Source organism: Photinus pyralis, unplaced genomic scaffold (assembly GCF_008802855.1).
Source record: "Photinus pyralis isolate 1611_PpyrPB1 unplaced genomic scaffold, Ppyr1.3 Ppyr1.4_LG5, whole genome shotgun sequence".
In the NCBI taxonomy this organism is placed as follows: domain Eukaryota; kingdom Metazoa; phylum Arthropoda; class Insecta; order Coleoptera; family Lampyridae; genus Photinus; species Photinus pyralis.
Window position 1 is genome coordinate 35,199,106 of NW_022170596.1, and position 26,941 is coordinate 35,226,046.

The 26,941-nt window shown below is 35.3% G+C and overlaps 2 long non-coding RNA genes across 2 annotated transcripts in view; one reads left to right on the forward strand and one right to left on the reverse strand.

Annotated features, from left to right (window-relative positions):
- Window positions 1-26,941, reverse strand: part of LOC116170386 — a 101,146-nt gene that overhangs the window by 69,114 nt on the left and 5,091 nt on the right. Inside the window, exons 2-4 of the long non-coding RNA XR_004145223.1 lie at window positions 20,206-20,372; window positions 3,237-3,344; window positions 3,113-3,181 (exon numbers count right to left, since the gene is read on the reverse strand). This is a non-coding gene — a long non-coding RNA (uncharacterized LOC116170386). The remainder of the gene's footprint in view (window positions 1-3,112; window positions 3,182-3,236; window positions 3,345-20,205; window positions 20,373-26,941) is intronic.
- The window catches only part of LOC116170385, a 53,826-nt gene that overhangs the window by 15,419 nt on the left and 11,466 nt on the right, over window positions 1-26,941 (forward strand). Inside the window, exon 2 of the long non-coding RNA XR_004145222.1 lies at window positions 9,064-9,251. This is a non-coding gene — a long non-coding RNA (uncharacterized LOC116170385). The remainder of the gene's footprint in view (window positions 1-9,063; window positions 9,252-26,941) is intronic.

Below are 26,941 nucleotides of genomic sequence, written 5' to 3' on the forward strand. Positions count from 1 at the left end.
TAATAAGTAAGTACACTGTTTGTTTTTTCCTCGTATTTGTGTGAAAGTACAAGGGACACGTTTTGCATATCCGTCCGTTAACATCCCACGAAACCCTAGAGATTATCATATTCACGTTCAAGGGATTTATCTCAATTTGTACTTTGTCAGATACCGGCTACAAAAGTTACGAAGATACCTCGGGGGTGATTTAGGCGGATTATGCTGACCAAGGGTTGTTCGTCTGCCTACTTGCGAGTCGAGACTCGAAAGATCTTAACTGAAATTTCACACGTGCTAATAACCTACACGCGAGACTCATTAACTTCATTCATTCCGTTTTCATTTCATATGTCATAATCACAACGGATAAGCGAAGGGGCGCTATTTGCATTGAGTGTAGCTTAATTACATCGTTCGTAATATAAGAAAGGAAAAAGATGCTTATCCCAACAATAGTGACATGTCGCTTTTAAAAACTTGTCGCACTTGTGTGGTGATGGTAAAAGCATATTGAAATACCTACAACCTCCGCCGTGTTTGCTACTCAAAAAGAAAGCTTTTTGTGTTGAGCGTATACCTAGGAAGGGCATAAATTACACGTGTTCTTATTTAAATGAATATTTGTGGATAAAATTAGTTTATATACCAACGCATTAAAGTGTACTTTTATCCCGAGGGATTGGGACGCACTTTAACAATTACAATGTTAAAATCTAAATTGAGAGAAAGGATTTTGTTTGATTGTAGAATCACGACACCTCGTAATGTTACGATTGTTACGGTGTAAAAATAAAAATGGTCGTTTAATTTTAAGTTTCTTGTGCAAAATGACTGTACAGAAATTTTAATTTAAAATTGCGCTGAAGAAGCTCAAAAAGATATATGGAAAACCTATAAAACGCTACGAAAGGTAACACTGGTCTTCTTAAATAGAAAACAAAGTACCTTAATTTAGTTTACCTAAAATCGTCCTGAAACCTTCATTTTTATGGCTACTTTCTGTCAGGAAACTTTAGTTTCCACGACAGAGACAGAGCAGACTACGATTTAAACAAGAAATTGAGCAATTAAAAACAATTCTAAAATGGAAGAATTTACACTAAAATAATAAATTCCGATGAAATCTGTGCTTATTTGCAATGAAATCTCCAAGATTTAAATTAAATTAAAACATTCGCAGATACAGAATGGCCCGTTATTATCTTCGGTATTATTTCAGCCTAAATAACGTCCACCTGACGTTTACACAACAATATTGACAGGTAAAATTATGAGGAGCCTGAATGTTCGACAGTGGGGGTTAATTCCTGCAACCCCTTCATAGTCACACTTGCATTCATGAATCAATTTTGTTAATGTATAATCACCACATTCTTTCTTTGACACAGCACCTGTGATATGTGAATAATTAAGTAGTTACATGTCTTCCTATTTACGGTTTCCACTAGTAAATTCAACCTAACTAGATCAATTTTCGTGACCACGTCTCTTTTGAATTCCCGTTAGTATAAATTCCAATATAATAACAGGCAACGCAAAATTCTCATACAAAGATATACCTTATACGTGGAACTCATTTACTTGCTTTTCTTTATTGAAATTAAAATAACCGATAGCTTATAACAATACCAAATGTTAATGAGTTCACTAAAGATACATGCAATGCAAACGGCTTTAATTTGCCCTGAGGTTGAAATCTTTAAGAACAAGAAATAATCAAAGATAAAAATAAAATACATACATTTGTCAATATGTGTTATTTAAGTTACCTAAAATTTATAATGTTTTGATGTGGTCCATTTGAAAAGATAGCGAAATTTCACGTAGGTACTTATTCCCCTCGCCCTGTTTCGCGGAATATGTCAGATTATACTTTTAGAACAATATTTTTGAAATTCTTTAAATATGGAGCAAGCAAGGAAACAAATGTTTGTATACAGTAACTTTGATAGTATATAAAATTACACTCAAACTGCGCGTGGGAATTTAATTTCCCTTCTTGATCTCATCGTAGTTTATGAACTATGTAATACAAAGAGCGCGATAACTATATTTCCGACGCCACTTCAGTGTTGATCCAATGGGTATTTACATTTAATGGCCTTTCAAATATTAATTAGGCTATTTTAATGGCCACAATTTAATCGATCACTCCTACAGAGTGCAGTGTTTCAAATCAAGAGCTCACTCTGAGTTGCTCAAATTAGAAAATAGCGCCCTTTGATTAGTTTCGATTTTATCAACGACACGTTTGGGAATTTTGGAAGACTACTCCTTGTGTGAGGAATAGGTGACTATCCGAATATAGAATGAGACGGGAAATATGAGCACGCTCGCATTTACAATTTGGGATGTCCTGTCTGTCCATGGCACGCACTCCCATTTATTCGCGACGCTCGTTAATTTTTCAAAGTAAAGACGCGGAAAAAGAACGTAATACTGCAATGTTTCTGTATAGTGCATTTGCATGCGAATTTTCCCTCTTTTTATTTCGCGTATTTGTATGCAGCGCAGATAAAATCTTTGTTCCTCGACGGCAATCTGAGATTCCGATTCCCTCATCCCCCAAGCACAACGCTCTCGCAAATCGGTGCATTCATGCAAAGCTAAGTAAAATTAGAAAATCTCCGAGGTTTAATTGTTTACGTCAGATTGGAATGTTTCATTACCATTGTTTCTGTTTTATTCAAAATAGGTGAAGGCGTGTAGGAATAAGTAAAATGAGGGAGCTTTAAACGTTAATGGCGCTTAAGACGTCTTTAGAAATTTAAACTTCGCCATTGAATATTTGCGCATTTTCCGTTAATTCTTTGCCACAATATTCTCCTCTTTAGATACCTTTTTTTTTTAATTTCTGGCGAATGCTTCGACGTACCCTACCTACGAAGTACGCGAAATCGTGAGTAGGAGCGTTCAGAGGTTTTATGTCGCCGGTTTTCATCAGAAGTCGATAAATGGAAGAAAACTAGCTCAAAGTTCGGAATAAAAATCTTTAGGTTGTTTTTTGTTAACGGTTGGATTTGATGTTTTCTTTTCAAGAGAGCAATACGTAGTTTTTGGTGTTAGATCAATAGATAGTTGCGAAAAATAAAGGGCGCTTTAATGTATTATTCGAGTTAACGTTACTCACCGAATTAAACCTCTCCGCGATTGGCTTTCTCTACGGTGCACTTGTACGAGTAGGTGTATATGGATGGACCTACCAAATTTTATAGATAAGTGAAAAATAAGTAGGTACATTATAGGTTACTTACGTGAGACATCAAACGAATTGTTGGAGCGAAGAAATGCCAATAGAAGGGAGAAATTCCCATTCAACAATTACCTCCCAGAATTGCTGTGGATGTACCATTTGAATGAACCTGTAAGTAATCAGAATTGATAAATTAAAAATCCTCTTAAATTTCAAGAGATCAGTTGCTAGAACTTTCAAGACAACTCTTTTGACACAAGATGGAGATATGTACTACAACCGTGGGCATTTTTCGGTTGAACGCACTGTAGGTATGTATCGTAAGAAAATTCCTAGGAATTTACGATGTGCATCTGTAAGGGTAAATTATCACAGCCAGCGTTAGTCGACAATATATTACTATCTGCAGGGGTATGTGGTCACTGCGCCACTCACAAAACATCCTTTAAATTTACAATTGTAATTGTTTTCCTCGTGACGTTCGGCTCTTGTCACAAAGAAATATCTTAACGATGACCGAAACACTGAAACACATAAGCATTCAGAGCTTGTTTTTACACATACCACCTGTTATTGAAAACAAAATTGATTGGCTTTCCGAACCGTAAAACACTTTTAACTGCAACAACTGCTTGGTTTACTCAACTTTCACTTACTCCAACGTTTTCCGAAATCGGACAAACAAACAATTCAACTTCTTATAATTAATTTGCATCTGCACAATTTAATACAAACATGACGAACTACGTCTTCAGCTAAACAAATAGAGGTAACTGCACAAAATTTATCGTAAACAAAATGTACACGTTCTTTAACCGTCACGAAACTAGCAACCATGTCGTCTCGTTATCTCCAGTATTTAAGGAAATTCCACTTCCACCATAAAATAATAAATAATAAAAAATTGTAAAAAGTTTTTTTTCAACTCACTCACGAACCTAAATTCGACGCCCCTTAGCGGCTTTCCAAAATTCCCTTTTTAATTCCGAAGATAGCGATGTGCTGTTTTCGATGTGACACCCTGTATATTAAAGTTTATAATAGAAGTTTCTAATTTTTTGTTCTATTATTTCTATTAGCACCTCAATATATAAAATCAGTACGAAGTAGTAAATGACATCAAAATTTATCGCGGTTCCTCGGCCAAAACAGCTTTTGCTGGTTATAGTATACATCTGTCCAATGCGGCTTATTTTTTTTATACGGTGCAGATTGATAAGCCTTTGGGCTATTAGGCTGCCCTATTTTCTCGTAAGAATTTGTTACTTTTTGGTACCTATGTCGAGCAATTATGTTTCGCTGTAACCTTGTAATGAACTAAACCAAAATATAAAATGAATTATGGTTTGCTGTCGGCTAGCTTATTCCTTACTAAATTTGTTTACTGTTTTTTCGTGGTTTTGCTTACTGTCGAGTTTTTCCTTTTGTTTCTCTGAAAATTACTACAAAATTTCTAAAACTATTTTCCACTCGGCAGTAAAAGTAAACACCAAATAGTCTCCGTGTATGTATATTGAAAATAACTCAAAATTTTGTACAATAATTTTGTTATTGATTTCTTCGTTCGCCCAATGGGTTGTTCTTAGCATCTAATTACATCTGGATGGATATAGTAGAGATTTTACAGATGTATTCTTGAAGAAAAATGCATTTGGAAATTTGAAGATATTGAATTTTTCTGATAAAGGGTATTAATTTAAGTGGGAATTTTTTTGGCATCATTTCGGTGTTTTTAGTGCTTGAAAGTGGAAATTTACGTCTAACGATGTGCTTTGCGTTCACACTGCTTAATGAACTTTGTTACTGTTTAATATAATTGAAAGAAAGTAGTCGTACCAATTTCGCCACTTGATGGGGTTTATTAAACTCTTGCAGTTTAATTAATTCGCCCCGAATCCGACGCAGTTTTTCTATATCGCGTAATGAAGAATGTTTTTTCTATCAGCAAATGAAGTTTATATGTTTAGTTAAGTTTGAAGCTTTACACTTTTTAAATATCCTTTGGGTAGATTAAAAAACTCACGTCTCTGGCTGACCACTTGAGGTAAAATTTAACACGAAAACTTGACTTTTCTCGAATTGCCTTTGTGGTTCAAAACTAGGTAATCCTAGCGTCTAACTAAACTCGAACTTTGCACCGAAAATGACTTGTTAGATTGGAGATTCAATCTATTAATTTGTTCATCATCTATCGAGTAAATGTTTCACTCCCAAATTGGCGAATGAACTTAAAATAGCGATATCTAAATTAATAAATTTTCTATTGGTTAGTGCTCCTTGCGCCACTAATCTCAAACGGTTTTTAGGTTGTTAAGTATTTGAAAGATCTCCATGGAGAGCTTATCTTTATATGATGTAGCAAAACGGATGTAATCCTATCCATACGCCCGCTATCTAGACGCCAAAAACCATTAGAGAAGCAAAAAACTTGAAAACCCCTGCTTAAAAAATGACACATATTTAGTTGGCTTCAATCATCCAGATAAATCATTATCAACAATATATGTCTGTAGAACTTTGACACGCACGGTTTTTTAATTAATCTATCATTTGGAGTGGACTACTGCTCTACTGGCAACTATCCTTTCATGCGACCGAATTTGGAATAGTATTCCGTTACCTCTTATTACCCCGCCCTAATATAAGTAATGTTATTGCAAGGTACTTTATTTTATCTTTGTTCCCCCACTTATCTTTTACATGCCTCACTCAAAGAAATGTTTAGCGACAAGGATGAACACAAAAGGCATTTGATGGCAGCACAACGGAAAAAATGTTTCAAATTTGCCGCGTAATGAGTAACGGGCAAACGACAGACAGACAGAGAGACAGGTAGACAAACGGCGGAAAATTGAGCATATAAGCGGTACCGCAACTTCCTTGTGTTATGCTAAAAATATTATGAATGAAACGGATACGGATGAGCAGAGGTCGAAAGGAGGAGAAAAATAGCGGAAAAAGAACTCACAGACAAATACAAGGAGCTGATAATGAAGGTGGTGCCGAAATATCTAAAGAAAAACATTCAATAGCGAGGTTCAGATACGGAAACGAGAAGTTGGAAGGCAATATCCACATCCACAATGCACATTTCTGGTCACAACAAAATCCACATTGGTTACGGGAAGTAAGTAAAATATACACGAAAACGTTACAAGCAAAAGTTGTTTCTTTTAAAAAGACCCTTCTAACGACACTCCACTTGATCCCCCTTTAAAATTACAAAGTTGACTCCGAACAAATATCAAAATTGGTTTTCATTTTAACTGTTTTGTTATATAGCTGATTTGAACTCGTGTGGCACAGTTCAATTGAAGCTGGACTGCGGTATTAAGGGTCCCTGGTTCGAATCCTGGTGCGGGCATGGATATTTGTAAATGTATAGTGGGTAGGGTAGGTAAAGTAGCTGCGGCTGAAACCCCGCCCATTTCAGAATAAAGGCAATAAATAAATTAATTAATTAGTTTAAACACAAGGGCTAGGGATACATGCATCCCGCCGCCGTCAGCAGATACTCTATTGTGGGTGTTTGTGAACATCAACTCGCGTATTCGCCATTTTATCGAATGATTATGTTTCCACAGTGACATTTTTAGGATTAAAATGGGTTCGTCCTGGAGGGAAACGTTCATTTAAACACGAGATCAAATCATCTGCATTATATAGGGAAATCCATTAATAATAGAAACCCCAGAAGTTTTACCGCTGTCGGTTGTGCCTTCAGACTTCCCGTTAAATAAAGCCGGTACAAAAGCCCAGTTAATTAATTTATACTTATTTCGAAAAGTTATCTCGAATTAGCTATAACACATTTTAAAATTGTTTTAAGGTAACAAACGTAATTAATTACTTAATTGGATCAGCCAAAAGTTAAGTGGGTTACAATCTAGGTCACACCCTGATACAATATTAAAGACAATTATTAATTAAATGAGAAGTCACTAAACGATTGCGAAAACTTCGACGACAATATATGGGAAGGTAATTAATTTACTAGTTTAGAACGCGTTGAAGTACTTCGATTAAGTAAATAGTTTGAGGTGTCTCCGGGAATTTTTAATTAAACATTACTGCTCTGTAGAATTGCGAATAATTTGCATACAAAAATATCTGCCATTATGTTTCACATTTAGAGCACACGCTCCTTTTTTTTGTATGGTATTAGACGCTCTCATATTTGCTCTCGGAGAAACTAAATGGGAGCTCTTTTTCGATTACTTAGAAACACGCTTTACATCCCCGTTTTATATGTATTTTTATTCAAAAACCCCTCTGGAATTTACTTTCACGCAAACGGTTTGGATTATGTTCGAGTACTGATCTGATTGAGAACGCGACACGCAAGCTTATATTTCCACTTTAAACGCGCCATAAACTGAAAAGGAATAAGTAGGATTTTAAATTTCGATTGCATGAATTATCACCTAATTCCACGAATTCGGGGGAATTAAATTATTCATCCCAACATCATCAAATATCTATTAATTTATTGGCTCCATTATGAATGTATAGTTGCAATGGTCGGCTCTTTATTTTTACAAGTTTATATTATATATTTTAACTAATTCTTTGTTTCTTGGTTTTCGTGCCTCTTTTGGGTCTGTAATAACCCAATCGCCAATGACAATTTCTTATGGCGCCTCGATGTCTATCGGGATTTCTAGAATAGTCGCTACAAGTTAAAGATTTATGCCATTAACCGTCAGGCAATAATTTAAATAATAGTCTCCTGGCAATTTTTTTAATGATTGGGAAGCTTATATAACTAATATTAATATGCATTTAATCAATTATTGTGATTATTTGTTTTCGACTTCCGGTTTAGCGGAATGAGAAAATCTGTGTTTTATTCTAAGTGCTACTAATTGCATCATCTTTGAAGAAACTAATTTGTATAATGTTCGAAATGCATTAATATTTGTGGTGTTATACACCAATTAAAAAAAATTGCTAACAGGGATCATCCACTGTCCCGGGACTTTTTAGTTACCCTGCAAAATGCAATGAGCCGGAGTAGTTATGGGCATATGAAAATGACATTTCGTATTTCTCTCCTTCAAATGTAAGGCACGTATATTTGAATGGGTTTCTATACAGAAATTATTCAGTTCGACTATAATTTCGCATCCTCATTATACATAAAGTTAAAATAAAAGAGAAGAAAGAAGAAGGCAAAATATTAGGTTTTGCTAAAAATATATCAATTTTCCATCATCGTTTGCTAGTCCAACTGAAAATATGCACAAATCAACCCCCTTCCAGTTGCAACTATTTTTCGTAGTGACAAGCACGCAAACATCTTTTCACTCTCGAACTGTTTATTGGAAACTAGAAGAATGGAGTTTAGACATGGAGCTAGACATGCAATGGGGAATAAATCAAGCGATTCATAAGTTAGTATGAGGCTTCTTCTCACGTACATGCTTGTACATATAACAATAAAGATTAATTCAAGATTAAAAGATAAAGTGTGGGGCATAATACAAAATGATTGAAGATTAGATTCCCACATTTATTCTTTGTCCATTAAATTATTCAATTACTAGATTAAATATTGATTGTATTACATACTTAAATAGGTAACACTTAATCTCGTACAATTTATGAAACCAATTATAAACATGACATCGCAAAACGCCTGAGCTTTAGAATTTTGTAAATTTATGCCCATTTGTCATAGCACCGATAGCATTTTAGTGGTAGCTAATACTGTTTGCAAATTAACTTTTCACGCACGATTTGTTTACGCCAAAGCTTCAAACGAATGAGTCATTTATTTATTTATAGTCATGATTAGTGGAAAATTGACAAATTCGGCGTTCACGCTGCGCCGCCATATAAATACGGTTCGACACGAAACCCTTAATTAATGGTTATAATTGTTTCAGGGCAGAATTAGCTTTGCAGTTTGGCTCGATTAGTCAAACTGGCACACCAATTCTGGATATCATACCCGCCACCGGTGGCGGGCAGCTCAACAAGCTCGAAAGAAAAGGAGAAACAAACCCAACTGGAGGAAGATAAAAGGGCGGTTTCCAGAGAGCAGAGACAACTTGAGTACGATGCCGCTGTTAAGGTAAAATGAAACGTTTTTAATTAAGATTGCATTAAAACAATGCGCCGCCTATTCGCGTCACTGTTCGCATTTAATCCATTTTCCGCATACTTACCTTTTACAGGATTAGGTTCCCATTCTATTTCCTACTGTAATAGTTATTTATTATTCCAGTGACCGGGAAGGGAATTTATTTGATTTTATTATACAATAATCACATAAAGATTTTTTGCAAGGGGAATGTTTTCTACCTATAATGGCGTAGAGAGTAGAGCATGGTTTTCTCAATTGTAATTACAATTTCAATTCCAAGCAAAAGTGTAGAAAAATACTTATTCGAGCTGATTGTTGAATGTGTTCAATTACATGACAATACCTTTGTTTTATCCTAGAAGCCAAAAGTATTTCAGTCCAATCTTTTACTGGTTTACTTAATTTGCAACATGGCTGTTGCAATAAAAGTCCTTTTCGAAATGAAAATTTTGAATTTCTAAGTAAACTCGCAAATTCTTTATCCAAAATTATTACTTTACCAACGGGCAACTAACGATAACGATTCGAAACTTGAAAAAATGATACCTCATATACGACGGTCCTTTTGCAGGTTGATACAGAATTGGATCGGATACAATCTTCCTTCAGTGACAATGAATTAGAAAAGATAGTGATGCAAAATTTTTCGGAAGGCTGCTTTTTCTGCCGCATCCGTGTATTGTAAGTTACGAGCAAACCACCATTTTATTAATACAACTGTTTGGGGTTAAATAGTGAAGAAAAATTGGAAATATGTACTTAGTTAGATTATCAAAAAGGTCCACTGCGTAAAAATTTGCACTTGAAGAATTCACTCCCAGAAACGAACATTTACAGATAAAGCAGTGGATTGCCCGTTCCGCTGCTTCTTATAAAAACAGTTTACAACAATATTTATTTAAATATAAAATCCATATCGCACTTCTAAGTGAGACTTGGTCTAAACCCAACAACAATATAATTTTAATGGTTTTAATATTATCAGAAAGGATCGCTATGGTGCATACGGTGAGGGAGTGATATTAGGGAATCCAGAAATCGATCCAGATTGAAGAATTTAAAATTAATGAACATTTTCATGGAGATATCCAAGTTTGTGGGATCACAATTAAGTATGCAAACGCAGAAATTAGCTTTCTATCTATCTATAAGAGCACCTCGTGGTCAAAATAATGGCGATGTATTTTGAACAAAGATTTTTTCACAAGTGAAATGTCCCGCAATTATAGGTGAAGATTTCAATGCGCATCACGCGGTATGAGGATCAAATCACAATGACACTAATGGAATGAAGCTCATACAAACAGCAGATGATTTTTCTATCATTAATAACGGTCAACCAAATCAACAAAAAACCTTTTTTCTGCTCTCCCCATCTTGCAAATAAATTAAACGGAGGTGATCCCGGATACAAATGAAACTTATCTCTTATCATTCAACAAATGAAATTCTTACAACAAGTAAGTGGGGGTGGTTGAAGACTTTTTGTCAATGGTGTAACTATTGAAGCAAAATAGAAATTTTTAACGTCAGTATAGACTTTGCAGCGACCAAAGCTATTCCCCAATTTGAGCGTTTTAAGAATACTGCTCACAATCCTTCTCCATGATGGAATGTTCCGGCGACCAAATGATTAAAAAAACGGCAAGAATCCTTGGCTGAATACAAAAACAATTTAAATCTTGAAAACTTTCTAAAACATCAAACAGATTCTGCTAAAACAAACAAGCTGTAAATCAGCATATGCATGATGAAAGCGCATTTTTGGTAATGCAGTGAAATTTCATTATCAAAGTTTAAAATTATCGATCTCACGAGCAATCTAACATAAAATAGACTATAGCCTGCACATCTACACTATAACAGAAAGCTTATAGTGAAAATTTAGTCTCTAGCAATTACAGCAATTGTAATTGCTGAAATCTCAGCCGGACAGCCAGCCAGCCATAACGAATATAATAGCGTATTTTTTTTTAAACTGCGCTATTAATTAAGTTGTTATACTGGTAGCGCTATCTAACGGTAAAATTATAGCACCTCCGAAAACCATATCGAAATTATTTTCTTCAATTCAACAAGAAAGCTTTTAGTGAAAATTTGAAGTCTCTAGCTATTGTAATTGCTGAGATTTCAGTCGGACAGCCAGCCAGTCGTAACGAATGTAATAGCGTATTTTTTTCAAAGATGTGCTAAAAATTTCTTAAAACTGTAGCCAAACAAAACTGGATCGAATGGGTATTTAGCAACGTGTGTAAAACCGACACGTTAGAATTTATCTACTTCAATCAATTTTTTTAACGATACTCGCTGGAACTCACGTTGTTATATTTTACGTTCCAAACACAAATACTAGTCATGACGGTTATTCAAAAGTCGAATATGGTTCAAACTTTATTAAAGGTCCCGCACTAGTAGCAACGGCTTTCCAAACTTTCCAAAATAATACTGTTAGGAATCACATACGATCAAGGCGGGAATTAATTAACAACTGTAATTTTCACACTACATATTGATTACACTGGCGGTCAAAAACCCGAATGAAACCGAAAATCGCCCCAAACACTTACTCCCACTATTATTTTTACCGAGTACTGCCCCTCTTTAATGTAACATGTAATATCTAAGTTCGCCATGTTTTTAAATTGTGCCCATTGGAACCGTTATATTCATGAAAGCTGAAAGCACAGAAAAATAATCTTTCTAATTTCCTTCTGATAAAGATAATGACGTAATGTTGAGCTAGCAATTGTAACCCACTAGTTAAAATAGCACTAATTATGAAGACGAGATGATATAAATCCCAGACAACTCAACTGGAAATATTTCCGAAACCGATTAAGGATGTCCCAACAATGCAAAAAACGCACCATTTCACCGAGGTTTATTCTATGAACTTCCACCAAGAATGTCATTTATTTGGAAAACCAATTCAACTCTGTGAAATTTCTATTATATTCAATATGCATAAATTGTTTTACTCTTAGAAGTACTAAAATGAAACGAAATTTCCAAAAAATTTAAATACAAATTTAGAGCTACCGTTACAACATAAAACGCAAATGTAAAAAATCATAAAATAGACTATTCAAAATAGCAGTTAATAACCACCAAAAACAAATTCTGTGGCGTCATACCTACAGACAGACGCGGGACTCCAGACCAAAGAAATGATATTTCAAAGGCATTGAAAAAATGTATCGCAGTTAAGCTTTGTCATTTATAATAAAAGGTACAACCCCTACAATTAAAGTGACTTGAATGGCTACAACATAAAGCTCCTACTTCAATTTTGTTCGTCATGTACCTGTAATAATTGTATTCGTCTTTCCGCCTCGTTTGAGATGATTTGATTTGATTTGATTCGTTCATGTACCGAAGCAGGCATTATTACTATTGAAGTATTGAGTAACATGCTTTATATTATATTAATCTTTATTCAAACCTAGCAGATTACTCGATTGCTTATTTAAATTTTAAATAAAATCGGTTCTTTGACATCTCCTAATAATTAAGTGTACAAGCACCAAAATTTCATGATGGACAATTATTTCCATCTGTCTAAAAGTCAGTCCTGCACGTTTCTACTTAATAAACTCTATAAATTACACTCGCCAGCCGTGAAACTTCTGGTGCGTGCGTACCTAAATTTCTGAAATATTTAAATTAACCCAAAGCGCAAAACTCGCGAATACTTTAGCGTATAAGTTTGGACACTAACAAAAGACCATTACGGTAGATGCCATTTTGGATAGTCACGACGTTCAATTGTAATTTTTCTTATAAGAGTACAAGTTGGAGATTCGATCTGCGTACCATTGATTTCAGTTTCGGATAATTTATTACATGTCCTCGGTCGGTCCTTGCAGAATTGTGGGTCGACAAATATTTAAGTAATGGTCCTTTATTTTAAATGGGTAGCTAATTCTATTGTTAAACGAGCTACCGTTACGTCCCTAAACCCAAGAACCGAAAAGTTTTTAACACATTAAATTGTTTTATGCTGAATTTTGCACACAGCAGTATATTTCATCATGGAATCCTTGTGATCCAGATTGCTTCCCAAATTTTCCGCAACATTTACAGTCCCGATTGCATTTCTGCAATTTGCTTAACCAAGCAATGAGACCACCAGCGTACTTGAGCAAGATTCCGCTCGTTGATTTCTTTATTTCTCACTCCGCCGTAGTCCGCGTCACAGAATGCTTCATGATCATCACCACGATGCTTGTACAAAATTCGATAGTTCTAGGTCGTTTCACCATTTCCCATTCCTATACACTAGAAAAATTAATCTTTCTTAAAAGAACAGCAAAACAAAAGTCCGGTCTTGAAGCTTCACGGTATGGAACTTTGTTAGAAATCTTTGCAAGCACCTGTTTCAATAGGTGCGTGTACAAAGCATTCCATTTCGAATACTTTGAGCAAGCTTCTTGTACCAAAGTTCGTGTGGCGAAATCCTTGGTTCTGTAGACAGTTCTGTTCGGTTAATCACCCATGCAGCTGTCATCACAGCCTTAGCCCAAAATTTCTGTGTGAGTCCAGAAGCGCAGCTTTCACCAACGTCCGATTCTCTCCCTCGGCGCCGCCATTTTGTTGTGGCGTATATAGCACATATATTCGGTGGCGCAAACCATACTCTTCTGTGATTTTTTCAACGTCCTTGTTCACAAATTCAGTACCAGCGACTGAGTAATCCATTTTGTATCTTTGTTCCTTATATAAAATATTTTTCCAACCTAATTGTGTAATGGTACAACTCAGAAATTAATGTATAAAAACCACGAAAAATTGTAAATTTAAGACTTGAGTATATGCCACACTGAAATTGTTTTAGATTACATTAAGAAAAATTAGGGACATCTGGAAATAATTGCGTTAAGTGTCTTTTTTTAGTTTATGTCATTTAAATCCCGTCTTGCGATAAGGAGTTCGTTATCGCTCCGTAAAAGCTAATTAATTTCAGGTGTTCGCCGTAGTCAACACAGGTGTTAGTTTATCGAAGACCCATATTCAAGTTAGACCAAAGGGGGAGCCGGTTGTCCGTTTTGGTGGACTTGGTTGGTTAATGTCATTAATAAGGAAGGAAATTGATCGGAAAGTTTAAAGAAAGGAAAGAGTTGCTAAAAATGTGAAGAGAACTGTGGATGGTTATAGTAGAAGAAGGTTTAGATAGTGCTTTTTAATTCGTCGTTATAAAACTGAATGTTCCAGTTCGAGCTAAGCTCAAGCATTGTGTCTACCGGGCAGTAACCGCATAAGTGCGTCTTTAATGTTTTACCAAGTACTCGATAAAGTTTTTCACCGCATAAAACCTACTTTTACATTTGAAATTACTACAAAGCCAGTTTGTTTAAATCAAAAATCAAGTGAAAGTATAGAAATGAAGATTCGCAGTAATGACCGGATGTTAGGATTAAATTTAATTTGTTTCAATGGATCGCATGCGCGTGGAATATTGTCTGTACGCCCTGAGTGCCCTTTTTTTCTTACAGCATTATTACTTGATTTTTGTCGAATGAATTTGTGTCGTGTGTAAACGATCAGCTTTGTGTTTTATAGAGTCCAAATTACGACCCAGGAATATGTTCGGTGTTAATTAAAAATTTGTTAAATAATTCTTTGGAATTTTGAGGAAGTGATCAATTCTACTGAGTTTCTCGAATTAATAAAATCGAGATTTTCGTTTCGGACATGGAAAATTTTTTTTATTAGGTACTGTAGCTTTAATTTCTAAGATAATTATAACATATTTGATATCATTGTAAAGAGAATTTCTTTAAGAATATTACATACAAAAGTAACGGTTCTATTTAAAAAAAAAGAATTTGTTTTCTGATCCTCTTTTCTTTTGATATCACTTGTTTTTTGAATATGTAGCTTTATCAGAAATTGAAAGTAGAGTATTTTTACTTCTTACACTTTTTTCCTATCTCCAATAATAAAAGAAATATACGCTTGGACACGCAAAATCAATCACACTGTATAAGTAAAATCGAATCGATTCTTCTCGTGCTTGTTCTCGTGTTTTGTTATAAATTGTGAGTGATAAATAATAATTACAGTTATAAATTAGGTAATCCATTTCAAGACTACCATAAATTTATTGTTAATTCATTAATTGTAAATAAATAAATCACGTAATTAAATTTACGTTACAATATTTTCCCCCCTGTTCGTTCCTGAGTGTTAAATTAACAGCGTTTTATAGTAAAATAAAATTATCCGCAGTTTCCGCCTCAACAACCATTGGAGTGTTTTTCATGACAGGGAGAAAAATTGCAATCGGTGCACCAGTTTAACTAAAACGTAACGATTAAGGGCTAAAGGGTTGAAAGCGGACCAATACTGCACAAACTTCTGCAGGGGCACCTCTGAAAAAGCATTATGCGGGTCACTCTGTAATTGGGCGCAAGCCTGTTGAGGACCCAGAACAAGAGAGGGATAATAAATAAATAAATAAAATAAATAAACCAATAAAAAAGGAACTAGAAAGGGGTGTATAGTAAGACTTTTCTTAGTTTGCGTGCACGTCATCGGTGTATTATGACGTCATCATTAAGTATGTTTACATAGCATCATGCAAGATAATACGTATGTAGGCACTCATACAGAGAGTGCTGCATTGTGAGAATGATACCAATTACATCAACTTCTAGTCACTAATTACTAAAAAAATGTTTCGGTGGTTATTTGTAACAGGTTGGTAATGTTGCACAAGATGGACAATATTATTTAGGCGTAAAAGAGAAATCATGATTGCTTTCGTAATAACGACGTACGTTTCGCGGCACTTTCGAATCTGAATAGCAGTCGGAGGGTTTTTTAATGTACACAAATGGGAAAGGATATTGAATAAAAATAAATTTGGGCGTAAGAAAAGACGAGTACGTATAAAATATATTACGCAGATAGCCAGTCAATGTCAGGAGTGCCTTCTTCGTGCCAAAACCCTGACACACACGAACTAAATAAACAAAAACAACAAAATCAAAAGAAAATCCACAACTCATTTCAAATTGTGTAACAATATACAATCAGGCCACGAATTTCAAGATTCCGGTTCTAAATTTGGTATCAAATGGTCCCCGAACCACTTAAGAAAATTGTTCTTGTTCATTTCCTCATGGTTATCTGGATCATTCGTTTTTGAAGTGTTTCCGGCATGTAAAACCACATATCTTAAATAGTTATAAGATGATATAATTGTTTCATCAATACCAGTGTACGTTACTTGCGTCTCTCGGGTTTAAGTTTTCTTACGCGTTTTGCACTGTCGTCTTGCCATGACCTACATATCGTTCCATTTTCAAATACCCACGTTCCATCCAAAAAGACACATTGGCATCTAGTCTCAAATTGCATACTTTTTACATACGAATCTAAAAAATGGACTCTTGATAGTGCAATGTTAGGTACCTCCATTGAACCTTTTCTTGGATTATCTTTTTGATAGCGGAAACCGCAACAACTTTTCTTAAGGAACTTTTGGACACGTCTTTATCTTTATCTTTTAGAACTTGCAAAAGGGAATGCAGCGTAAGATATTGTTCTAAAATACCAACGTAAACTGCTTATAGTATCTACACAAATATTAATTTAATGAATTATAACGTGTGTTTTAACTTACCTACTGTGTTGAATCATGTTGTAGATGGAGTTCGAATCGCGTCCTGTGTGAAACCATCAACATCGCTACCGGGTTTCTTACATTACCTGGTTTTTTAGGACTTTCTAGAGTTTTTCCCGATTTAGAAATTTGTTAAATAGAAGTCACTGTTCCCAGACTAATATTAAATGTATCCGCAACTCTCTGTGAAATGAAACTTGTTAAATATACGAATTCTTATATTACTAAAGCAACTACACTCACCTCTCTTACTGCTGCGACTGATAAAAGTGGACCATAATTTCTTGATTAAAATAACGTAGCTTACTTTTTCTTATTAAACGCCATGGCATTTTTGGGTTATACAACTTTTGGAGAAGAATTTTTTTATTTTGTTAATACGTTGGCATTACAATATTCCGCAAAAACAGATTTGATGACGTGTGTGCAAATTAAGAAAAATCCTACTTTACACACTTTTTAAGTTTGGTTAATTTGCTTAAATGAGAATGAATAATCTTGCCCTTATCAAGAGCAAAAAGTGTATGTAAATTTAATAATTTTTAAAATTTCTTTTGCGATAAGGGTTTTTTCTTTCGGGACCGTTAATTTCCTTTTCCTGATTCCCTCACTTTACCTTGAAGTAAAAATCTTGGTTTTGAAGGATTTTCGTAGAGATTTCTGGACAATTCGGCAACTAAAATATGCTATGCCGGCACTACGTGCAAGCGAAGCGTTGGTACAACAGCTAGTATAGTGTAAATATAGACCAACAAATGAAATAAAATAATGAAACGAGGGTTCGTGGTAGTTAAGCGCCTGAAAAAGTGATGGAACTTGAAATGAACATTCGCCGACAGCTGTCAATACGCATTTAAATAAACTATAAATGTGCTTTTATTGAGCTATAACCTTTAAACGTTCCTATTTCTACATAAATTGCTTAGATGTACGCAAATCCTATCATACACAAATCAATACAAAATAAATAAGTAAACTTGAAACTGTCGCCTTCTTCAAGATCACCCTTTTGCGGTGTTTCGTCCGAGGAGAATTTGTAATGCAAATTGTATGTAGCGGTTTGTTTCAAATCAAATCGTCTCAAACGTGTTCGATTGTTTCCTAACTATTCGAGTGCACTAAAACACAAATTCTAACTTCAGCTTTAAACGTTGTTTTCTCGGTCTGTACTCCGGGATTAGGGGCGGTATTAAAACTTTTGTTAAAACTGTCACTACAACTCTACTGCCCATATGCCCTGGTCTGATTAATGAATATTTCGCTTAATTTCAAAATAATATTGTAAGCTAAATTAATCTCGCTTGTTTTGTATTGTTTTGGTAGAGGGTTATATCGCAGTCCAAAAGATGTTTGGATCATTTAAGAATGAGTCCCAAAGACTATTCATCAATGTCTTTGAGCTTAGTAAATCATGTAGGTAGGTACTACGAGGGCTATTTTTTTTTCAAGTTCCGATCGATCAGTACGTAAAATTAGGAAGGAGTATTCGAATGAGCGTTTGGTTTTTGAGAATAGTAGGCTTCCCCCACCACTAGCAGTTTTAGCTAGGCTGACCGATCAGTTTTCTCCACGACAGTGAAGGGTAAACATGTCATCCACAATCGACTCTGCCGCCAAGTGCGAACTCCGCTCTGTAATTTCTCTGTGCTGAGGGGCATAACGCTGCGGAAATCCACCGGAGAATGAGCAAAGTGTATGGTGACAACTTCATGAGCGACAGTATGGTCCGGAAATGGTGCCGGGAGTTCAAAGAAGGACGAACTGACGTGCATAATGAAGGCGGCCAGGGAAGAAAGTCTGTGGCGACCGACGATTCTGTGCATGCAGTGGATGAATTTTCATCTCTTTCCTAAATTGAAACAAGCTCTAGGAGGAACACGTTTCAGAACAGGAGAGGAGCTCCAAGACATGGTCAGAACATGGTTGGACGAGCAGGCGGCGGACTTATACGAGGAAGGTATTATCAAGCTAGTGCCCCGCTATGAGAAATGCTTAAATCGCCTTGGCGATTACGTAGAAAAGTAGAGTAAGGTTGTAGCTGCGTATGTAAATAAATATTTGTATATACTTACCTTTGTTTTTATTTGACAGCCAATCGGAACTTGAAAAAAAAATAGCCCTCGTAATTGGTTTTAATTTCAATAAGCACAGTAAGCATAGGGAACTTGAAAAATAATGTATTCGAGTTCTCTGGCGAAACAGGAAAGGACTGGGTTCAAATTAAAAAAAACGAATGATTTTAGAGTACAAGAGTGGACCAGAATTTTTAACTCCTCAAATGGATTTTATAGGTGCTTACAACATCCTAAAGATCTCAAACCAAGAGAAGAGAATACCCCGGAGGCATTTCAGCAGAATGCACATTCTGTCAGCAACCTCAAGAAGTTCCGGTTCTCTGGTTCCGAATAGCAGTGCAATTTAAAAGAACTACTAAGTTTATTTTATTTACATTACTGTCAAATTTGCGTGTAAGGTGGGTTGTATAACTGTCAGGCATATCAATGCATTGACTTGTATATTTAAGAATTGAACATAGGCGTACTGTGCCCCGTATAAGCTTAAAAATGAACACTTGGCACTTTTAATGTGAGACTGATTATAAGTAAATAAGGGTTAATTGTGGTAAAATAGTGATTTATATACGAAGGGGCTGAAATGTATCTTTAAATCCCGTGTGTGAAAGCAATTAGAAATTGAAACCTTAATTTGTGCGAGTGGTAAATAAATTTTTTAAGCCGAAAGGGCCAATTCCGCAGTCTTACACGATCGCTAACTAAATGCCCATTTCTTCTTATGAAGGTAATTAGAAATTGAAACCTTTTTTGTGTGAGTGGTGAATGAATTTTTTAGGATGCAAGCGGAAATTTCGCTCTCTTGTGCGGTCGGTAACTAAGTGCCAATTTCTTATGTTAACACTATTATAGATTAATCGTAACCTTCCCAAAGCAGTTAGAGATTGAAACCAACCTCTTTTGCGCGAGTGATAAATGATTTTTAGAAACTGTAAGCGCGAAACTTTTATGCAGGCGTTTGTAATGGATTAATAACATTTGCCAAAACCTCCACTTTAATAAAATAAAATTTAATCTCTACGGCACTGGTAAAAATTTTACGGTAATAATTAATTTTGAAGTAATAGATAAAATTTTAATCACACACATGACGGAAAGTTGGTTCTTTATTTCCCCTTATAATATTTAAATCAAAACTTGGTGCTCTGGTTAGATCACTCTCAAATAAATGACTTTAAAATCAAAATCCCCAAAACGATCAACTCGTTTTTATACAATGCACAAATTTCAAATTACTACTTACGTTTGTCGATGAGTCGAAGATTCTCCAAATTACCTTCGCTTTTCTCCTTTTGAAAGGTAGCAGCAATTCGGAATGGTGGAACGCCGTATCCAAAACCTTTTGTATAGCCTGGTAAATTTGACTACGCGTTGAAAGTGAGTTTTTGGGAGATGATTGACGATTTCAATCTGAAACAAACGGGGCTTCAGGTTTCTCGAAATTGTAAACGCAATGAAACGTTCTTGTACTTTTGACCCCAACGCATTCGTAGTAAAATTATTTAAACGCAATCACGTTGATCAAATAATGCAACAAAACGAAAATGTTAGCTTACGTAAATGCAACTCGCAATGAATTTTAAAGCATATCCGAGAAAAGTGTCGATGAATTGTCGGCACAGTTATCCCTTTCCATAATTAACCTCAACTTTCGCAATAAAAATATCATGTTCATGTATTTTATGTTTATGTGTTATACGATTTCGACGGACGAGTGTAAGCATTTTTTTAAATGTATTAACACAATAAATTACTTACTTACTTACTTACTTACATGTATGATTACGCGGCTGTTAAATCTTCCAGATACCTCGATTTTACGGATTCGTCCGGAAAAATACAGCTGACGCGATCTAAAATGCCGCGCACGACTTACATAGGTTTACCTTAAAGGTTTAGCGAAGAATCTCTCCCCCGCCCAATTTTTCCTAATGTAGCCTATGATTCAAAAAATCGAAACGGACCCGACGCAAACAAAGCTTCGACCACGTTTTTTATACGTTTAAGGGTATAGCGTTCATCCCTCATCGATATTTTGAATGTTATCTGCTTGCACGCTCGCTTCCTATCCGAAAGCGCTTCAATCTATCGCATTTTAATTTCGTTCTCGTTCACTATGAAGCGGTAAACGTTACACTCATGTGACAAACTTTGAACTCGAGTTATTTCTTGTCTAGTTATACATATAACTATTTTTCCCCCTCTCGTGAGTACACAATCGCAACCTAACTACAAAATTATAATTACACATTATTAACGAGCGACAAAACGGGGGTTCATGATTCTGGACTGTCTATCCGTCTGTTCGTCCGCGTACATGATAACTCTCGAACGGTTTCGAATTTTCCAATTCTGTTTTCAGTTTCAAGTCGACTGGCCCAATGATAATTAGACGTCATCTGTGATTCATTATCTTCCATACGCCCACAAATAAGAATATGTTTGCTTTTTTTGGCATAGGTGATTAATTAATTGACATTTGTTAATTTAATAAAAACAGTCTCAAATAGTGTCTTATCGGACAACTTCGGACAGACTCTTTTACCCTGAGACTAACATACCCAGGCCATGTCCTTGACCATATTTTAGTTCAATTACCAGTCCGTATAGTGTATGGTTTAAGATTTTGACACTTTGAAAGGAAATTCATTAATTATCAACTTCAGAAATGGCTTTCAGTTTTCAGACGAAGCGATGCAGGAATGACACGATAGTACGAATATAATGCCGAAAACCCTAAAGTTCTACGATAGGCGCCTGAACAGCCGACAGTTAGTGAAACACTCAATTTTAAGGATCAAACATGCGCTAACAATGATTATCAATTAATCTGCGAATTAGGCAATAACCAGCATAGAGTAAGCGACAATCGATTTTCTGTTTTTACCCAAAATCGTCATGAATCCTTCATTTTCATGCTTACTTTATGTAAGTCAGGAAAATGTTAGTTTCCATGACGGAGGCAGACCAGTCTAGTTTTCCTGCCGCCTGTCACTTTACCGGCCGCACCTGTCACATTGCTAAATGTCTAGACTATAGATGACTCCTGAGTCCTGTCATCATTGACAGAAAGGCATTAATCAAATGTTCTATGTGAAAATTGTAATTTTATATTAAAATACGATTTCGGGTAGAATTTAATACAAAACTCATCAGTAAAATGACATTACGTGACTCGGAAATTAAAATACTCGGCTGGGGCCTCGTACTTCAATATTTCTTCGTCAGTAATGTGTCATTTTCCTGACTTTTATGTAAATAACTATTACCGCCCGCACGTTAGTAAGGGACGTATTGAGCACTTTTTTTACGGAAATACACGTTTTGAAGCACTAGGAATTCGAATCAAACAAAATTTCGATGATGTTGGTCGCTCCGTCGGGTGGTCTGTCGCTCGGTCGGTGTACCAAATTAACTGAATCTGCCACTGCTTTGAAATTATTCAATCAAATGTGTCACATTGTCACATATTCCCTTTATTCCGCATCAGCTGTGCCTAATGATAGACCATATCCCCTACCATATCCTTACCACCGTGTTAAACTGCTCATAAAACCAGTAAAATATTTATCTTTTTCTTAGTCGCAGCTTTGGAAGAAATAGTTTAATAAAACGCAATCTTTCGTACACATTAGTTTCTAAGAGAGGGCACATAAATCTACAGAGCGGGCGGGCGAAATACCACCCGCTGAAGGAATTCGTTTTTAGCGTAACCTACAAAGGTGGAGTGTTTATGTCGTCGTTGCCCTAAATCGGTCCAAACCGTTATTTATGCACCAATTTTGTTGGGAAAAAGATCAAAGTCGATGACCAAGAAATAATACATGTGTATTTTTGGCGACCAAAATATTTTTACTCAAAGGATGACAAAATCGTTATTTATGCATCAATTTTCTTAGGAAATTCGAGTGCTCAATTCCCAAGTGGTCCATGTATATTTTTGGTGACAACATTTTTATAGGTTCCAGATGTGCAACTACCAAAATTTAATTTTGTCATCCATCACTTTATTGTCCAAAATCGATCCTATGTGAATGTGAGTAGGTTTCGCTGGAAATACCCACGGCACGTAGTAGTGGTATTGGTGTAATTGTTCTTACAAGGTATAATTCGCATAATTTGGTATTATAGGTAACGTTACATTGATTTAATAAATTTAAATAACAAGCACATTTTCGAAAGCGTTTAAGCTTTTTATCTTACCCTTAAGAATACGTGCCAACTTTAGTTATAGTCGGTTTAGTGATTTGGCGGGGAATAGGCAGACTGATAATCATTGAGATCGGGTTCCTACGGAACCAAAACGAAGATTTCTTCATAAAGGTATTGCAGGTGGTAAAAAAGATAATTAAAGTGATAATATATTGTAGCGAATATTCAAGAAATCCCAATGGACATCGACGCGCCATGGAAGATTAATCACCGCTAATAAACAACGTAGGCGGATGTAACGCAATCTTTCATGGAAATATGATGTGCTTGTTCTAGAACCTTCTGAAGCGACCTTGCACTCTCCAGAACATTCAAAACAAATGTTGTTTTTGCTATATAAGCAAATCGAATTGTGGTTCAAGTTCAGTTCCAACTTCGATGCGCTTGTGGTATGTTATAAATTAGAAGAGATAGATACTAATTACTGTAATAAATTAAATTTACGTTACAATATGTATATCATTTATGGGCCCAAAAACTGGGAAATACAACCACGGAAACACATAATGAACCTAACTCATTTAATAATTAACCTAAAACATATTCTTAATTAATATCGCCACTTAAATTGGTTGGAGTTTTCTGTCTCTTCTTTTGTTAAATTTTGTAATGAATGTTTGATCAGTTAAGGCGGGTCAAAAAAGAGAGCAAGAGCGAACGCGAGCGAGCGAGCATTCTGCTTCAATAATCATCTTGTCATTAGTGAGTACCTACGGCTTGTCAGCCAGCACACGTTTGTATTTTGGAACATCCCGTGGCCATTTTCTACTTTTAATTCCCGCAATAACTCACTGTCACTATAAAAATCTTTGTTTATAAATAGAGTTGCTTTTTAATAAACTTACACAACGAAAGCAGCACCCTTTAACACTAATGTTTCATGGTCGGTCATATTGAATATTGTCGCACAAAAAGATGGATCAACCGATCAACTAGGTACGAATCTAAATATCTTCGCTCTATAAGTATGAACGAGATGTCAATATGTTGAGCTAACTCGAGCAAACATACACAAACAAGAACCAATGTTCGCTTTTGCTTGCCTTTTTGGAGAATACCCGCCTTTGTTACATTGTGTCATATTAGCAATTTTCAAGAGGGGGCGCAAAGTGGGTCTCAAAAGCGGGCTAAAACCCGGCTCTTGCCCCCCTCATGCTGCGGTCCTGCTTTTGTAGAAGAGATATTAGCTTAATTGCTAGTGACGATGTGGACCATCCACAGCTATTTCCGCATGTAGAGACAAGATGCACGTCATGAAATTGCAGGCGCGTCTATTATACTCGTATGTACAATACAACAGCCGCACACCCCCGCCTTCCATTTCGAGCTGCATGTTGCAAAGCTTAACCAGAGTGCTCGCAACAACTGCACTTAGTTAATTAAAAACTGGAGAAATGTATATTTGGAAACTCTCCCACACTACTCGACCCTATAAAAATAAGGATTGGGGATCTGAGTAGCTGACCATCTCCAACAACAAAATCCTTCCTCATATGATGTAAACCTTAATATTTTATGGCTCATTAAACACTACGAAATGAGGTTTATTACTGTTTTATTAACTACCCAGTTGCTGATTTAATAATAGCACGATGCGCGCAGATATTTCCCATTATCGATGGGGAACAGCGACGATATTCCGTCTTTGAAATATTTATGCAAACATAAAATTGTTTTCTCTAACTCTCTCTCGAGATTTTAGCACTTTATACACTTTCCGCTTTCATGCTGCAAAAGCTCACGTTTAAATTTTAATGACTTTTCTAATTTGATGTCTGGCGAAGTAACATTCCAATTAGTCATTAGTTGTAGTAAATATAGACCATATTCAAGGTGTGATTAACAACTAAAGTAATCTCATTAAAGACAAAATAAAAGTTATAATACTAATTTGAGTATTGAGTAATCCGCCTTTTAAACTTGAGTCATTTGTAATGAAGATTCTGCGTATTCGTATTCTGAGTATGCGTTTCAGAAACTTTTTCTCTAAGCTTAATCACAACCTCAAAAATATGTGATTGGCAGAAAATTGTAATAGTTCTACGACGACAGGCGTTAATCGGTGAATGGGAAAGATTCACACAATCAAAAACTGTATTACAAATGAGTTTTTGCAAATAAGGGGTTGATGATCCCTTCCGTAACTTACATTTTTACTGCATGGAAATAGTATATTAAGAAACAAGTGTATAATCAAGTCTTTAAAGCACGCGCAGGGTTTAAGGGCACGACGCGCAGCGGAGTGCCTTTAAACGTTGCAATTGCTTTAAGGACCAATTATACACGCGTTCTTATAGTATTTTATACCCTGCAATATAATTTAAAAATAAGGGAAATAAAATGAAATCATATTGACTTTATAATCGAATACATTTCTAATTAAGGAGGGTGATTATTTGATATGCCTTGATTACTATGAAAATGTCACTTGACGTTCGCGTATAATAAAAATTTAAGTTAAAAAATACCGTTACGGTAAAACTTTCACACAGAAAATACGTTCGTTGAGTACCAATTTATATGGATTTATACTAAAGCAAAAAAAAAACTTTAACTGGAAAAGGTAAACAAATTCTAAATAAATGAGTTCTAATGTTACAAATTTACATAATACATAACTGCTTCTAATGATCCGATTGATTGATAGTCTTGAGAATACCAAATTTCTTTGAGAAGACTATTAATCTTAAAGGAATATTTCTTACGTAAATTTTCTTAAAATAGATTAATCCTTTTCATTTTATATAATGAAAATTGAAAGTATTGAAGATTACTCTTCTAGTAGAGACCAGCAAATCTCGGAGAAACAGCTACCTACCCCCCAAAAGAGGAAAAATTTCCACTAATGTTGAAATTTTTGGTGATGGAAAAACGCGCAAAAATGTTATTTGTGACAAGTTCTTAGTGAGATTGTCGACCCTTGCTTGTTGTTCACAGAGAAATTTATTATCATTTTTTATATCTATGCATGGTACTAATTTATTGTCTACTATATTTACTGACGTGTCAAACCCTATTTATGGTACACAGACAAATAAAGATTGATTAATTGTAATGATATTATTATTAACATTACAGCCCGTTTCACGTCTGAATATTATGTAATCTCAGAAAAAATAAGGATTTTCAACTAGCAAACGTTATATATAAAATTTGAAATGCATAATTTGTCATCTCTCTTCTCCCGCTTACGTTTCACTCGGAGTATTTAACTTAGATGGAAGTAAGTGTTTTACCCTTAACTTTTCACTTGACTGTAAGAAAATATAAAGTGGTAACGTCGATTTTTTGCTAAACACCCTGTATTATGTGTTGTAAAATTTCTCCCTTAGATGTAGTATGTTGTCGTCTCCATCCTTCGAAATTAAACCCGGTCTCATTTCCCCACTGGTTCCTTGTCCCTATAAATGCATGATTTGGTAATTAAGCGTCCGATATTTTCGAAAATCTTTCGGTCTACATGTGAGGTTATGTTATTTCATATTTTCTCATTTGTAATGGTTTCATATTCTTAAGTTGGTAAAACTGAAAAAGCTGATTAGTTTCAAGAAGGGACAGCTTACATTTTGTAAGACGTACGTTATATTATCTTCTTGGCCTACTAAATTGAACTATGCTAGGTTTAACGTGTGTATTAACAGTTAATGTAATAGAAGTAGTATAATAGGTATAAAATAATAGACAATACAGTTTTAGGTATACTTCGAGTTATACACAAAATAAACGACACGTCCATGTGGGTACACATTAATAAAACCACTTTTGGA